Here is a 17,342-nt window from a genome sequence, read left to right as displayed (position 1 = left end):
ATAATATAAAATATAGTATATTTATTAATACGCCAATAAAAAATCATTCCACATCAGTAATAATAACAGGTCTTAAATATAGATAAAAAAAAAGCTGACTTTCCCAAGGGAGAAAAAGTACCTTGAATTATTCTCAGGAGGGCCTTATTGTGATCACTACAACCCAAAATTAAATTTAAATACAAATAGACCCCACACAAATTCGTAGTCTCACGCAACTGGTAATTTTACCTTCCTAAAACTAATAAAATGATGGTGACAATTATAATGAAACAAGAAATATTTGCAATGTTTTATCCTGATGATTATTTCTAAAATCAAATGAATGCATCTCCCACAATATTCATGCGTATACGCTATTAGTATAAATATTAAAACCTTATCAGTATGTTATCATTAAATCAAGTAAAAAATTAGTAATTACAAAAGCACAATTAATTTAACAAAATCTCAAGGATAAGTAAAATTGAAAAAAAATTATAACAAATAAATTGATTAATATGTGTTTTAAGTGTGTATCAGTGGCGATTCATTCCACTGATAACTTGAAACCATGCCTTAAATAGGAAAAATCTTTTTTCTGGTTTTTACAGTTTATAATAGAACACAAAATAATAAATAATTTCTGACACTAAAATCAACCTTCTATCATAAATATGGAATTGATTTTTCAAATCTGTTATTCTGAAATGTTATTAAATAAATAAGAGTTCTTACCTTTAACGTTTTTCAGATGTTGATTCTTTTTATGATCATTTACTAATTACTTATATTCTTTATATACCAGGGCATGTTATTTTAATCTCTGTTGGTGCATCACTTCTGTCTGGAAAATATAAAAATAAAAATTTGCTATAATTAAAAAAATATAGAACAATGTTAAAGCCTGATGGAAAATTATGATGTTAATTTTATTTTAATCTTAACAATTTTCAATAAAATTAGAATTTATGACTAAAGTATATATTTTATAAACAATAATAATCTGCCGATTGGTGTGTTCTCCATCCACTATTTATAGACACCCAATATGATACAAAGCTAAAATTTATGTTTACATTATCCCGGATCGTAATTGGTTACAAATATTTTTAAAAAAATTCGAGTTTTTTCAATAGGAAAAGAGCAGTATACTTGTTTCCAAAACTCTTAATTAAATTAGTACGAATAATTCAAAATTAATTTGTTTGTTTATTATAATTGTAATATACTTAACCAGAATGTAATAGCTTTAAAACAAAAAGTAAAAAAATTCTTGAAAATTATATCACCATTTACAAAAATGATTGTTTACATCAGATTATAAAAATGAGAAAATCTTAACTGTAAAAAAATAGTAAAACCACTTGTTATTCACGTTGAATTAATTTAAAAATACAGCTGGTTTGAGAGAGCTGAGCTTAGAAAAGATTCACATCATTTCCACCACAGATTGTTTGAAAATAATGATAACATAAAAATCACAAACAACTGGTATTGGTAAAAAAACAATTATATAATTATAAAACTACAAAAAAATTACTCACTAATAATGTTCAACTGCACTCTTGCAAAATTTACTGAGAAATAGAATAGGATAATACAAATGCTTAATAAAAATGGGGCACACCATCTAAATGTTTAAATGTAAACATTTTAGCACCTGATGATGATTTTGTAACTTTGGCAATAAGACATTAGAGAATTCATGAATTAGAAAAATGTGCAAACAAAATCAAGCTGCAAATTTCATATAGTTGAGTCCAATAATAAAAGTAGAATCCAAACCATGAAAATTTCAGAATAAGAATCAATCAAACAGGTACAAAAATTTTAACATTTAGGTGAAATAATTACTCTGAATGTTTTTAAAAAGAAGAAGTAAAAGCCAGAACACAAAAAATGAAAGTGGCTTTAAACAAAATAAAAAATTTTTATTCAAAAACCCATAATTAAGACACTAAGAAAGCATAGTTTTAGGGAAGTGTTGTGTGGTATGTAAGGTCTACAGAATTTTTAAGGAAAAATCTAGTACAGTTAAAAAAAGAAAACTCTACGGTCAAAACTCAAGGATAATTCTTATAAATTAAAGAAATTACAAGAAATTTTGAAATGTTATAATTTAGAAAAAGAACTCAAATTTTATAGTCACTTAAATTGAATGGATGATACTAAATTAACAATTTTTTTTTTTTATAAAGGAAAACCTAAATAATTATGATTAAAGTTTTTAAACTAGTCTGTTTCAGATTAATAAAAATCTTTCTTCCAAATGTCTTATGCAGCTAATTAATTTATTTATTAACAGCACATAACAATTCACAAAAATACAAAATATATATATTTTTTACCTCATTCCTACAAGAAGCAGATTTAAAAAGGAGCTTCAAAAGACTTTTGCAAGAAAATCTTTACCAATTTGAATATAATTTAATAACCTAAGTATTATTTCTTTTTTTTTTTTGTTATGCTGTTAAATGAATAAATATATTGTACTTTGCTTTTCACATTCGTATAATAAATTTGAGTTTATTAATAAAAAATGTTGAATGTGTAATTTAAATCATTTGTCTCAGGTAGTAAATGTTTACATGTTTCTTTATGTACAAATGTTAAACACTAAGCAAACCATTAAAATAGACAGCTAGAATGGGGAAATCATTAGCTACTTAATATTCAGCAGAAATAACCAATATGCAACTGATAATTTTGAATAAAATCTTTAATTTTGTGATTAGAAATGATAACAAGAAAATAATGCAAAGTAACTTAGTCGATGAACACAAAAAAAAAATATTAAAACAGTAAAAAACTAGTCGATGAACACAAAAAAAAATAATATTAAAACAGTAAAAAAAAGTTTCCAAAAATTTAGGTCTAAATTGGTTGGGTTAAATTCACTATAAATGTTAACGTCATAATCACTTATATTTTTAATTGACCTAGTATACCTGTTTATTTATCACAATTTATCAAGTTTACCTCTACAAATACTTAATGTGTAAAGCCGCCTTCAAAAACTCACTTTAATATTATATACAGTAATTCAACAAAATTGACTAAATACAATTACTTACTTTTTTCATCCACTTATTTAGAACAGATTAAATATGTATAAATCATTACACACTTTTAGTACGAGGAGCAATGGTAAAACATGTTATTTCACTATTCACAGAAACCAATCAGTAGATGTATAAAATAATTTTTCGTAGTAACCATTAGCGACCTAAACCAACAGACAAACCGACGCCATTAAATTTCTTAAATAACAGCTACTAACGTAGCGTTTGAAAACGACGCTATCTTTCCAACAATTGCATCAATATTAAACCGTAAAAATTTTACTGCCGACATTTTGATTTTTAAAGTCTACGCGGGAAACAAGTCAATTGTAAATCTTATGAATGCAACGTTAACTAAATGTATTAAAACCAAAATTATTTTGGAACTTATAAAACACCTAATAAAAAAGAAAAAATAAATTAAAATACTATCTATATTTATAATATATTATTAATTCACATCAATCATTATTTGTTATAAAACTTCTTTTTTACAATCAAAGGCTAATAATTATTATTAAATCAAAACAAAAAAAAAAAGTTAAAACAAAGGAGATGAAGTCTGATTCTAACTGATGTGCCTTCTTCTCCTTGTAAGATCCAAATATTTTTCATTAATTAAAATATTTTTTACTATAACTCTGGAACCAATGTAATAAGTACTACTTATGACATAGTATTGAAAAGCTATCAATAACGGCTTATTACTGCAGTTAAGAAGTAGTCAAAAATCAAATTTTTTTAGATTTTTGTCTTTTTTGGACACTTTTGATCCAGTCGATTGAAATCAAAAGATCAGGTGCACAACTAGATGTTACAACAGGCTGAATTCCAAAATTTCAACATCCTGCGGCTAATCGTTTTTTGAGTTATGCAAGATACATACTTATGTATATACAGATGTCATGCCAAAACTTGTCAAAATCGATTCAGGGGTGGTCAAAATGTATATTTCCATTGATATCTGAAAACCGAAATTTTTCGCAATCACAATACTAACTTAGCTTTGTACAAGGATGTAAAAATGAAAATATCTGTAGCAGTAAACAAACTTTTCCTTAACCCATACTGAAAATCTGTTAATATGCTATGCTTAGCAATAAATTTTAGAAGGCATTTTTTCATAATTCTTTCTAACACTTTGGAAAATACAGACATATCTAAATCGGGCTATAGTTTTCTAATTAAGTTAACAGCATTTCTTAAGGATATGAATAAGAATGAAAATTTTAAAGCAGCTGGGAAATTTTCCATTACTGAGATTCCTTAATTAAATTTGTATAAAGGATGACAGCATCTATGGTTTTTTTTTTTTAAATATTGGCAGTATTTAATCGGTACTTACAGATTGTGTACATTTTTAACATTTACTTTTTTTATTAAAACAAAACAAGTTTTAAAACAGTATTTTATCAACAAAAACATTCAAGGTAAAAATGGCTATGTTTAAAATGGATCACTGTTATTGCTGTTTGAAATACTGAAAATTTATTGAGTTGTTCCACTACAAAAATAGAGAGTGATATAATGGACATTGATTGAATCGTTTTGTTTTTTTTGGTGAAGTTATTTTATTTGTTTTATTTCTAAATACATTTTTACTTTTAACAAATACCCACATAATTTTTAACTTTGTTAAAAAAAAAACTAACTTAACTTTGTTAGGTATTATTTCAGAGGATGACTTTGAACTAAATATTATCGCAGTATAATATTTTACCTTTATGAATAACTTTATATATAAAGTCATTTACAATTTTTTTAAAGTAATTTTGAAAGTTATCAGATAATTATATTTAGATGCTTTTTTTGTAGTTTAATTATAGAAAATTTAATTCTTTTCTATGTTTAAACTATTTCTTTTTTACTAAATAATTCTAACTGCAAAGAAACTAAAAAGAGAGAAAACTTTGAAAAACATTAAGAAAAGCATTACATTTTTCATCAAGGCAAATTTTGTTACATTCCTAATTTGTTTCAGACAAATATTCATTGACCACTTCTTTAGAAGAATAAAAGTACTTCATTTCATGAAATTTACTTTATTGCAAAATTTTCTTCTGCAATTTTACAGTTAATGTCTGAAAGATTGTAATTTGTGCAAAACAACAATAAATTACCTGTAGGTGAATTTGTAAAAAAATATTACAAATACAGGCAGCAAAGGTACTTACAATTCTAGTTGACTGTGATGTAGAAATATTTAGTCCTGCCAACTAAAACTGAATTAGTTTTTTTATTACAATATTAGAATTGTCCAGAAGGTTAAAATTTAAGTCTCCATACACAATGTCAAATTTATTACGAATTTTAAAAATAGTTTCCAATAGTTTCATAGACAGATCCAAAAGAAATCTATAAATTACCAGTAATTAATTCGTTAATTACAAACAACTTTAGACTTGACCAGTGAATGGGAAAAGATTCAGAATTTCTTCTACAACAAATTAAATTTTAATTTTATTAAAATAGTTAATCTTAAACAAAAATTGAGACTCCCTCAGTTTTATGTGCAGTTCTTAAAAGTTTTCAGCATGTTTGAAATTACTTATCTTAGAAAATGCTTCTGTCTTGGTTGCCAAAGTTCTGAAACACACAAAACCTGATGGATTTATTGGAAAGAAGTATTTCAATTTCTTTGGTTTTACTGAACATAATATCACAAAAATTATGTTGAGTGCATTAATATTAATGCAATCTATTAGAGGTTTGTGGTTTTATTTCCAGTACAAATCAATATTCTTTTTGTAAACCTGACTTACTTCTCCCTCATATAAAAACTTCCTTAAACCTTGAAAGTAAAGTAAAGGAAAGATAATAGAAAATAGACTTATGCAATTAGATGCATTTTTTATGCAGTTGTACCAGCTTGAGGCAATAAAACACCTTCATGGTGTTTTTCTATAAAGAATAACTATCCGATGGTTATATTCACTCACTGCAAATTAATTTAATACATCCAGCTTCAATTTTAATTTCATCAGCAAATTTGATCCTTCTTTTTCCACTCATCTTTAGCTTTATTTTATATAACAGTACAGGTGTTTGGGGAAGTGTTGGCCAAATTTAATGGACTGATTCAGGGCATCAAAATAAACAAAAAGGTTCATGTGGAGGCAAATTCCTTATCTCATCTCATTTTCCCTCTGTCCAACATTATGTGTTTTTTCAATAAATTAATTTATTTAGAGTAGATGGTGATATTTAAATGAAATATAATGTGTACCGCAATATCTTTTACAGGATAAATATTTGAAAATTTTTGCTCTTACAATTTCAAAAAGATAGACATTAAAATCTTTTAATGATTATTACTTTTATGAAATAAGTGTTTTTATTAGATAAAATATTGAGTCTTATTATGAACAAAATTCATTTGTTCAAACTGGTTGATAAAGAGCTGAGAGCAAACTGTTAAAGTGGATTCAAAGAGGGTACTGTATAGCTATACAGTACATCCTCTGGTGTAATATTTAACAATCTTAATTCTTAAGCCATTATCTTCTAAATATTCACTACAACTAACTAGTATGACCAAAAATCGTTAGCTTTCCTTTTTTAGACCCAATAAAATTAGAAAAAAAATATATATATACATATATATATAAAATAAACCTTGAGCAGACAGTTAAAATCATAATTAGATAAATCAGCAATTAAAGAATTGAAAAAAAGTTTTGGTGATGCTTAATCAGAAGTCCTTTGATTGATATATTTGTTACATTGATCTTTTTTTGTGGCACCAATTTGTCACTCACTGATATCCTGTAAAAGACCAAATTTATATCTCACCCTTTTACAGATTTTTCAAAGAAAAATTACTTTCTGGTACTACTTTTGGTAGTACCAAACAATTTCCTTAACGTTCTGAAGTATGAGGAGTACAAAAATTTAATTTACTTGAAATGTAATTTCCTTAAAAAAAAATATATATATGTATGCATGTATAGACCTATGTATAAAATTTGTGGCTTGAAAGTCACAGTACTACTTAACTAATAAATCAAGTTCATTGAAATTTATGTAAGCTGTGGTACTGTATCTGAAATTCAGCATGGGAGAATTTGATGAAGACTGGTTGGGTCGTTCTTGAGCTACATTCAACTGTTCCAAAAATTGAAAATTTGAGACTCAAAAATTTCCAAAACTACAAGATCAATTTCACTGAAATTTCAACTATACTACTTCATGAGATACTGTATCTCATGAAGTTGCATATATGAAAGTTTGATGGACTGGTTGAATCACTCAAGAGTTACACTGAATTTAAGGTTGAAAGCAAACAATATAACTAAAACAGTGTGTAGTACTGTATTTTTCAAATGGGCTTATGCAATGGGCCACAGTGGTGAGCTAGTTGAAAGCTGATACTTGTGTGTGGTCACTCGTTAGTCTAACGTATAAAATGCACTGTACTATGAAAATCAGTGTGTTTTTGGCTATTTGGCATCAAACGAAAAGTCTGTCTTCTTGCGCAAAACTGTGCAAGTTTTTTTTATTATAACTACACAATTTAAAATACAATGTAATTTTGTACAAAAAATGTATAGATTTAAAAGAAAACAATTCAGGGAAAAAAAAGAGTATATTGATTGTTTTGCAAACAATCAGGTTTCATAACAGCAATTTTAACAGTAAATTTTGTTTTTACAAATTTTTCACATCACAAAAAAAGAATTTTGTTGACAAAATTTTCTGACAAATGTAGTAATGTACTGTTTCTAAATAAAATTAAAATTTTTCTAACTTTACTTTGTGTTCAATTTATGTTCAAGAATTTTGTTCAAAATTAAATTCTCTACAAGTTTTGTTTAAAATTTTTACTTATTACCGTTTAACAGAGTACACCAAACACAAAAAAACTGGGTTTATTGAAACATTATTGAAACTGGGTTTATTGTTTATGAAACAGAAGTATGGCGAACATCTTCAAAGGTTACAACTAGAAAAATTTGAGTTTTCGGACCGACATTTACATAATAAATTTTTTTTATTTTTGAAAATCAGGATGGAAATTTTTTCTGTTTCTTCGTGAGACAACATGTTCAAGGTTTTTTCGTAACATCTTTAAAATGTAGTAAGATTACTTCAATAGTTTCCGATTATTTACTGCATAATTATGAATACTATGAAATGTTGCAGTGTTCTCTTGTATTCTATTTTGAGTTAGTTTTACTTTGTGATATTTTAACTTATTTATGAAGCGATAATTTTTATTAAGCTTTAAACTAATCGAGAAAGACATTTTACAGTAATGATTACAGATTTCTTATTTCTAGAAATAAAAGTTCATGCTTAGGTTAGGGCCAGTTTTATTATTGAATCCTCGTGAAAAAAAAAATTTGTATCTAACAGCTAAAGGGCTGTTAGGTACAAGACATGGGGATGTGCTATTAGATAGAGAATATTCTTGTCCTACCTTGTGAATGGTCAGTTAAAACATACAAAAAAAAAAAGTTAGCGAACAGCTGCATAAGTTTCCCAGCTTTGCTCTAAAAAGATTTTTATTCAAATACGACATATGATTTTTAAATATTGATTTAATATTGCAGTATTTAGAGTACAGTCCTGAAAAAAGATTTAAATGTTCAATAAAAAAGAATTGTCTCATTTACCCCTTGGTCAAATGACTTATCAAAATTATACTGTATTTAGAGTATAATTGCTAAAAGAGTACCACTGCTTTACCCGCTTGTCGGTAGAGGGGTGCAGACTGGAAATTATGCAATCTTGACAATTTTGTGTCAGTTTTCAGGATTAATTTTTGTAAATCACCGAAACATATCAGCCATATTTAAAATTTTTTCAACAGATTTGAACAGATAAAATGTCATTTTGTTCACAATTGAAGGCGTAACATTTCATCTAATAAAAAGTAATTAAAACAAAAAAAATATTTCCAGTACTTTTAATGATTAAAAAAAAATGTTTATAGTTTTTCCATTTCCACACAATTTCTGTCGAAAGAAGCTTCATCTGTGAACTGAATCCTTGCCGAAAATAAAGGATGTTCAATTATTGTTCTTCAAAACCAGCTACAGAAAGTCAATCTGCGTGGAAAATCATCGGCAGTCTGCCCTTGTTCATGCTGCAAGTGATAAGGGTAAAGACAGTTATACCATTTAAAAAATCCACCACTTTCACGTGGCCCACACCTTATTGTATTGCCAGAGAACGTGTGTGTACTTTTATCAGAGGATTCTTCCACATGATTTAGAACACTTTCTTCTAATTCAATAGTCCTAGTACTCCTTGGTCTACCATGATCATGATTCCCTGGTGTAAATGAACCTGTTTCCCTGAGCCGCATGTGAAGTCTTTCAAATTTTTTTCATCTGGCACACGTTTATTAGGAAACCTGTTTTCTTACAGTCATTTCGCTTCTGCCTTGTTGCAGTTTGCTAAACCATATATTAAATCCATGTCACACATTTCCGCAAAAGAATATTTAAACTCCATGATTAAAAAACAACAAAACTTAAAAAATAAACCAATGACACTAAATGTTAAGCTAACACTCACAAGTAAACAATGATTTTATTACTTTAAAATCATATGGTTTATTTTTAAAAAATTTGCATTGCATTTTTACATTGTTAACATGATCAGAAGTAATAGTCGCTGTGTGAAATTATTCAAAAGTGAAAAATTAATATCAATTGTTTTATTATTATTTAACATTAAACTTTAGCGTGAGAAAATAATTACTTAATTTGAAACTAATTTACAATACTAGAGGAAGCAATAAATAAAAACAATTAATATTTAATAGAATTGAACGTAAAGTGGAGGACGTGAAAACAGACACAAAATTACATCACTTTTCTGCCATAACTCGGCTATTTGTTAACCGATCTTAAAAAATAAAATTTCATTTTGTAAAATGCTTAATATTTTAGCAATAATATACATTTTATAAAACTAATATTTATGGTGAAACGAATTGAAAAATAAACATGAACGCCATTTTGTAATTTGCGAAAGTATTTAAGTCCTGATTTTTTGCTTATTTAAAAAATTTAATTACCAAGACGCTTACCAAATATTAATGTGATTCTTCTATCCAAACTTAAGATATAAATTTTTATATATAAATAACAAATTGGCAGACAGAGGGAGAACGAAGGAGAGGTTGACATTTTTCCTAAGGATATTTTTTATTTAGTTTTACAAATAGAATCCGAAAAAGTATAGCCAAGCCCACCGTTTTAGAAACAATCGTCGAGCGAAATCATGTATTTAACCTGTTAATCATGTATAAAACGGGGGTCACTTCGAGCAACTTAGAAGGTAATTTAATTAAAAACATCTTCATTAATTTTGAACGTCATTTTTCTGTTGTTTTCAAAGTTTAAATTACATTAGAGTTAAAAGATGTTTCCACCCTATTGACAAAATTAGTTATCCGTGCTGTTAAATTGTTTTTCACAATTCAGTCTGTTTAATTTTTAATAAAGTTAAATATCAATATCATGTACTCAATTTTTACTTACGTAATTTACATGATCTTTTCAGAATTAAATTTTCTACATTTCTAATTGAAAAAAAAAAAAATACAACTTAATTAACCATTTAACAGAATTTTCTTACATTAAATCCAAAAACGTGTTATCTTTTACCCACAGTTTTTGTGTTTTACGTCGGATATTTTTAAAATTAATGGAGGTACGTTCTGGGACCCAATTTTTTTAATATTTACAGGTCAAAAAAATCATAACAAGCAATTGAATTCGCCTCTTAATTTACCTTCCCAAAATTTCAGGAAGTCTTCATTTCTCCGGAGGAACCGAAATTCGGGCGAAATGTTTCGCTAGCCGAACTCGCTAACAAAGCGTTTTCGGGCCTATGTTTATATGAAATATTTTCCTATTTTTAGCTATAGAATCAGCTTCCGAGAGACTGCCGTATAATTTTGAATCACCTGTATATATATAAATTTTCCCCACTGACGTAACATTATTGCATTTCGAATAGTTAGTGTTTTAATGAGTCGTAAACCAGTATCAAAAAGTAAATAGTATTGCTAACATCAGTAACCACTTCACAACCATAATAAAAAAATAAATAAATGTATTGTCTGACGATCAGTTCCGTGAATCTGTCGACAACGTTGATTTTGTTGTCCTTGGATGAGGGTTACAAGAAAATAAACAGTAATATAAAATTCAACTAACATGTTTTCAAACGTTTGCCGAAGGTCACATTGCTCGATGACAACCGACATACACACTCGCATTACGCTCGATGTGACATACGGCATACACACTACCCGAATTAGTTTATCACGTACAAATTGCTGACACATCATAATTTGTCATGTACTGTACGGTTAACATGCCACACCACAATAATATAACACAAAGGAATTAATTTATTTTTAGATATCAAGATTTACTCAAAACTACACACCAAGTAGTTTTTTCTTTTCAGAATTTTTATTTTTTAAAACAAATGTTAGAAGTATTATACTTTCTTTTTTTCATTTATATGTAACATTTTTCACCCGTGTCAGCTTCCCAATATCTATTGATGATAATTTAATAATCGATTAAAAGTTACCTAAAATAGTTGCAATTTAATGTTTTTAAATAACATTTTTTTTTAAGATTTTTTCTTTAATATGATTTTATTCAAAAATAAATTTGATAAAATAAAGAATTAAGGCGTATTTTTTCAGAACAAAACATTTTAATTAAGTTTTTCAAATAACAAAAAGTATGAAAAAAAAGTTTCTCATAGTTGTAATTACTTATCTTTTTTTTAATCTACAGTCGCATCAACAATTAAAATGCTGATATCCGTGGTGGAGTGGTAGCGATTCAGCCTTTAATCAGGAGGTCCTGGGTTCGAATCCCAGTCAGGCATGGCAGTTTTTCATACGCTACAAATTTCCATTATCATAGGGCGAAATGACTAAAGCAGTCGATGCCCTTCATCTAAAAAAAAAGAAGTCATTGGCGTGACTGGGGGTGTAACTGTAAGTGAACCGGTAAACGTGTAGTCTTCAATAGACTCAGGCCTACCGTACCTACCCATCGGGATGGTCTAGTGGTGAACTCGTCATCGCAAATCAACTGATTTCGAAGTCGAGTTCTAAAGTTCAAATCCTAGCAAAGGCACTTTTATACGGATTTGAATAATAGATCGTGGATACCGGTGTTTTTTGGTGTTTGGGTTTCAATTAACCACACACCTCAGAAACGGTCGACCTGAAATAAAGTTACTAGTAAACATGTTTCTAGTAAATTCAAGTAAACATATAGTTATATGAACAGCTGATTTATATTAGGTATTAATATCTTTAGTCTATTGTTGCCCCCGTGAGACGTAAACAAACTTTTGTGAAACTAGTTTTTGTTGTGCGTTACGAAAATGAGTAATACTAATTATAAGCAACGTTCTGCAAAGTTTTATGTTAAACTTCGTTAGAATGATACTAAGAATTACCAGAATTGAAAAGGGCATATGGAGATGACGCTCTGTCACGAGCCCAAGTTTTTGGATGGTTTAACGCATTTTCAGATGGCCGGGAATCAGTTGCAGACGATCCACTCTGTGGAAGATCGTTAACGTCAAAAAGTGACAATGTAGAGCGAATCACAGACTTGATATGGCGACCGGCGATTAACTGTCAGCATGACTGCAAAACAATTGAATTTGAAGCATACCATAGTCCGTTTAATTTTGACAAACGAATTGGACATGAAAAAATTTTGTGCAAAATTGGTCCCAAAAAACCTCACTGTTGAACAGAAAATCAACAGGGTGTGAAAGTGTGCCGTGATTTTCTACAGCGAACTGAAACTGATACTGATTTTCTAAAAAAATGCTATTACTGGTGATGAATCTTGGATATTTGAGTATGACCCAGAAACAAAATGCCACAGCAAGGAGTGGCACACTTCAAACTCACCACGTCCCAAAAAAGCAAAAATGAGCAGATCAAAAATCAAAACCATGCTAATTTGTTTCTTCGATAGTAATGGCATTGTCTATAAGGAGTTTTTGCCTACAGGACAGACTGTAAATCAATATGTTTACCAAGAAATTCTTGAAAGACTCCAAAAAAGAGTTGCTTGCATGAGACCAGCCATCAAAAACAACTGTATGCTGCGTCATGACTATGCACCTTGTCATACTCAATTAATGAGTTTTTGGCAAAGAAAAACATTCCTATAGTTCCTCAACCACCTTATTCACTTGACGTTTTCCCTGCAACTTTTTCCTGTCCCAAACTTTAAAAAACATCTCAAAGGACAGCATTTTGGGACAGTAGAAAACATAAAAGAAAAATGTAACCGACCACCTGAAGGATATTTTGGTTTCTGAGTTCCAACACCGCTATGAAGAGTGGGAAAACTGTTTGAAGTGTTGTATGGCTTCCCAAGAGAACTATTTCAAAGTTGATAGAGTCCATGTAGAATTGGATTGTAAATAAAAAGTTTTTCTGAAACCAGTCTCATTACTTTATTTACAGACCTCATATATCTACCGATCTGACACCCAAAATACATCAGAAAAATACTGAAAGACATTTTCTGAAATGATCCAATGATAGTGATCACAAATGTCCCAGACTAAATTACAGTTATATATTTTACAACATTTTCTAACAGTGATGAGTTGAAATATGGCAAAATATACCAAGGATTTTTCTTGGTAAATAATTAAATTTTGTTTATTTACTCTCTACTGATTAATTCCTTTCATCATGATTATTTATTTTATGAGTATTATATTATATTTGGATAGTTAATAAGAAATAATATACAAACGACTGCGAACAGCCTGTTCTTCAACTCTATTATTGCTTGTGTGAAGTGTTCTAAAATAACTTTAAAAAAAAGAAGTTTGTAACTGTAACAGACTATGTAAAGTCCAAATTAATGGGTATCTATAAATATATACTATTAAATAAAGAGAAAGAGGGTTTTTGTTTGTTTGGGATAAACAAAAAACTACTTGATCAATCGCAACCAAATCTTTAGCCATGTTTCTTGGCATAAATGAGAAGGTTTTTAAATATATTTCATCTCGAAAGATCTCAAAAATGAAATATATATATGTACATAGTAGTGGAGGTTTGCCGGTTGAAGCACAACTTTAATGAATTGAAGTAATGAACTGTGAACTGTGCGTTTCTATCACTGTGTGAGCTGGGTTTGATCTGAAAGATTCAAATTAATCGAATTTATGCTTTTATAAAAATAATAGAATTAAATTTACGTTAAATAAAATAAAATAATATTAAATAAATTTAAATAATTTCTGTTTAACAATGGGCTTTCTGTGGGAACAAACTGGTAACAAATGGAGTGCCCCTGCGCACTATTTTGGGAGGTGCAATGGGGTGCTATTATAATATCTCCCAACACAATTTTATAATTTTCAAAATTCAAACTGGGTATTTGTAAGTGCCCACCGGGTTGGTCTAGTGGTGAACACGTCTTCCCAAATCAGCTGATTTGGAAGTCGAGAGTTCCAGCGTTCAAGTCCTAGTAAAGCCAGCTATTTTTACACGGACTTGAATACTAGATCGTGGATGCCGGTGTTCTTTGGTGGTTGGGTTTCAATTAACCACACATCTCAGGTATGGTCGAACTGAGAATGTACAAGACTACACTTCATTCACACTCATATATATCATCCTCATTCATCCTCTGAAGTATTATCTAAATGGTAGTTACCAGAGTCTAAACAGAAAAAAGGAAAGAGAAAAGGGTATTTGTAAGTAGGCTGAAGGCTAACTTCTGCATACAACAGGTACAATCTCGATCTAACAGATCATGAATTTTTCATCACCAATTGTGTGTGTACCCACATTAGTTACCATAGTTACTATTATTCTATCTTTTGTAATTTAGTTTCTTTTTCAGGTTTCTTCTATACAGCCTGAACACTATAATTATTATTTATCAGTATTATTCTCACAACCATGAAGATAATGTACACTGCATGGTCCAGGGAGTGGAGCTCTTTGGGTAGATGGGAATGGTGATTGAAGCAAGCTTTGCGGACATAGGGTTGGCCTCATAGCCCCAGGAAGGCCGAGGAGCCCCTGAGTTGGCACCGGGATTTGCCTGGGGTGACCTGAGCCTCAAGGGTCCCAGGCTCTGGCTAAATGACTAGTTACTTTATACTTTACATACTCATATAATTAAATATAAATTGTTTTTTCTTTTAATATGGACTAATTTTAAATTCTCTGGTTTTCTTTTTCAGTTGGATCGACTTATTTTCCAAAAATTATAACTTCAAAAAGCTTTTTACTGTTCAGATATTGTCTATTAAAGATTATGTTTATTAACAGAAATAAAGGAAGAAGTAAAAGCAATATCTCTTATCAGTATTCTTCATGCCTGATTTAGTTAAAATGAATGAATGTCAACTGCAGACCACAGTTATTTCAGCTGGAACTTGTCATTTGTACATTTGAAAAACCTATTCACTAAAAAATGTCTCTAGAATAAACTAAACAACCTAGGAAAATGACTCTGAATTTCCTAGGTAATATCCTAGGAAAATGGACTGTGCTAGCTTTCTCTTCCTTCACTGATTGTGAATTTAAAATAATTATTTATTATTTCTTTTTTTAGTAAAAGAAGTGCAAAATTTTAAGACTAAATAATTTTACGATCCACTTAATCAATTTTACCTGTTACAGATGAAATTGTTTAAGTGAATCTGAACAAATGAAAGTGAAAATGTTTGTCGATTCATTTGAACAAATAAATTTCAATTCTGTTCATAATAAGAGTCTTAATTTTAATTTAATAAAACATAATTCAATAAAACATACATCTATGAGGCTATTAATGATAAGAAGTTAAAAGGCTGCCGTTTCGGATTTTCAAAGTTAATTATTGAAAGTATTATTGAGTACACATATACCAAATTTTATTAATTTATTCCAATTATTCTTCAGATACAAATTTTTATTGAAAAAAAACCAAATGTTAGAAAGAGGGAAAATTAAGTGATTTGGGTTGTTTTTCCACATGAACTTTTTTTTAAATTTTGATGTCCTGAATCAGCCCCTTAAATTTTTAGACACCTCCCACAACACTCTTCATAAAAGAATAACTGTTTATACATGAAATAAAAGTAAAATAAATTTATGAAGATGCTAAATATAATAAGATAAAATTAGACAAATTAGAAGATAGAAATGCAAATAATTTAAGCACTACTTTTTGTACACCTCAAACAATGATAAACAAAATTCAGAGTTTATTAACTAAAGCGTAGCATTAATTACAACCATTTTGGTTTTATTACTTTTGTGAAAGAAAATCTTACAATTTTGTTGAAAATAAATTGATGGAAAGATATTTAAAAAGGCCAGTAATTTGTTAAAAATGGAAACTGAAGCGTAATAAGACATTATCATTATTCACTTTTAATGATAATGATGATTATATTGTTTGTAATATATATGCACAAATGTTTCATAATTAAGACTTTTAAAATTGTTATTTTGTCATATCCTAAAATACTAATAGGAAGATGTTGATGAATTATTTTAAATATAGTTTAATAGAATATAATTAATTAACTATGGTTTAGTGCAAATATTATATTTTTCTTGCTCTTGACAACATAAGGGCTACATAATGTTTATTAATAAACATTATATTATAGTAAGACTGTTTGCTGTCATATTTTTGTTTTTTTCGTGGTTGTTCTAGGACTAAGTAATATGCATAACATTTGTTGTATAGTGGTGATTTGCGATAATATGCTTCTGAAATAGTTAATTTTATTAGCTGATGTAAATAATGAAAATTAAAGAAATTGTAAGACATCCTTAACTAAAATAAGATGAAAAGTTCAATAACATTATTTAGAATGGTTAAAAAAATTTAGATAATTAATTAAGTTAGTTAGATTATGACAAAGTTAGATTAAATGTGACTGATATTTAATTGGCTTAAAATAAATTAGTTTACTTTATTTTTGAAATAGGCTTACAGTTATACATTTAATGCTGTAAAATGATAAACACAATTAGGCTAATAAATATGTGAGATTTTACAGACTAAAAATAATTTTATATACTATAATAAACTGGTTAACTAATAAACAGCTTGTTTGGGATATTAAGCATGAAAGATAAGATTTGATTCAAAAGGTAAAAATAAATAATCTAAAATGAATCAAATACAATAAATATGATTTTAAAACATAGCTTTATCAACATAACTGAAGTAGTTAAACATATTTCTTCATGAAATCAGAAAAAGATATTAAGTTATTTTTTAATTTCAATAGATGTAAGATACTTTATATCTAAATGTT

General features: G+C 28.4%; 1 long non-coding RNA gene across 10 annotated transcripts in view; it reads right to left on the bottom strand.

Moving 5' to 3' along the window:
* The window catches only part of LOC142328204 (uncharacterized), a 118,927-nt gene extending 115,669 nt beyond the window's left edge, over nt 1-3,258 (bottom strand). For 7 of the 10 annotated variants that reach the window (XR_012757223.1, XR_012757225.1, XR_012757222.1 and 4 more), the window contains exons 1-2: nt 3,057-3,254; nt 718-826 (exon numbers count right to left, since the gene is read on the bottom strand). This is a non-coding gene — a long non-coding RNA (uncharacterized LOC142328204). Of the gene's footprint in view, nt 1-717; nt 827-3,056 lie in introns of all 10 variants that reach the window. The other 3 variants (XR_012757219.1, XR_012757218.1, XR_012757220.1) reach the window with 2 other exon arrangements.
* Nucleotides 3,259-17,342: the final 14,084 nt, after the last annotated feature.

Source organism: Lycorma delicatula, chromosome 7, assembly GCF_047948215.1.
Source record: "Lycorma delicatula isolate Av1 chromosome 7, ASM4794821v1, whole genome shotgun sequence".
NCBI classification, from domain to species: Eukaryota; Metazoa; Arthropoda; class Insecta; order Hemiptera; family Fulgoridae; genus Lycorma; species Lycorma delicatula.
This window is presented reverse-complemented; position numbering and strand designations above follow the sequence as displayed.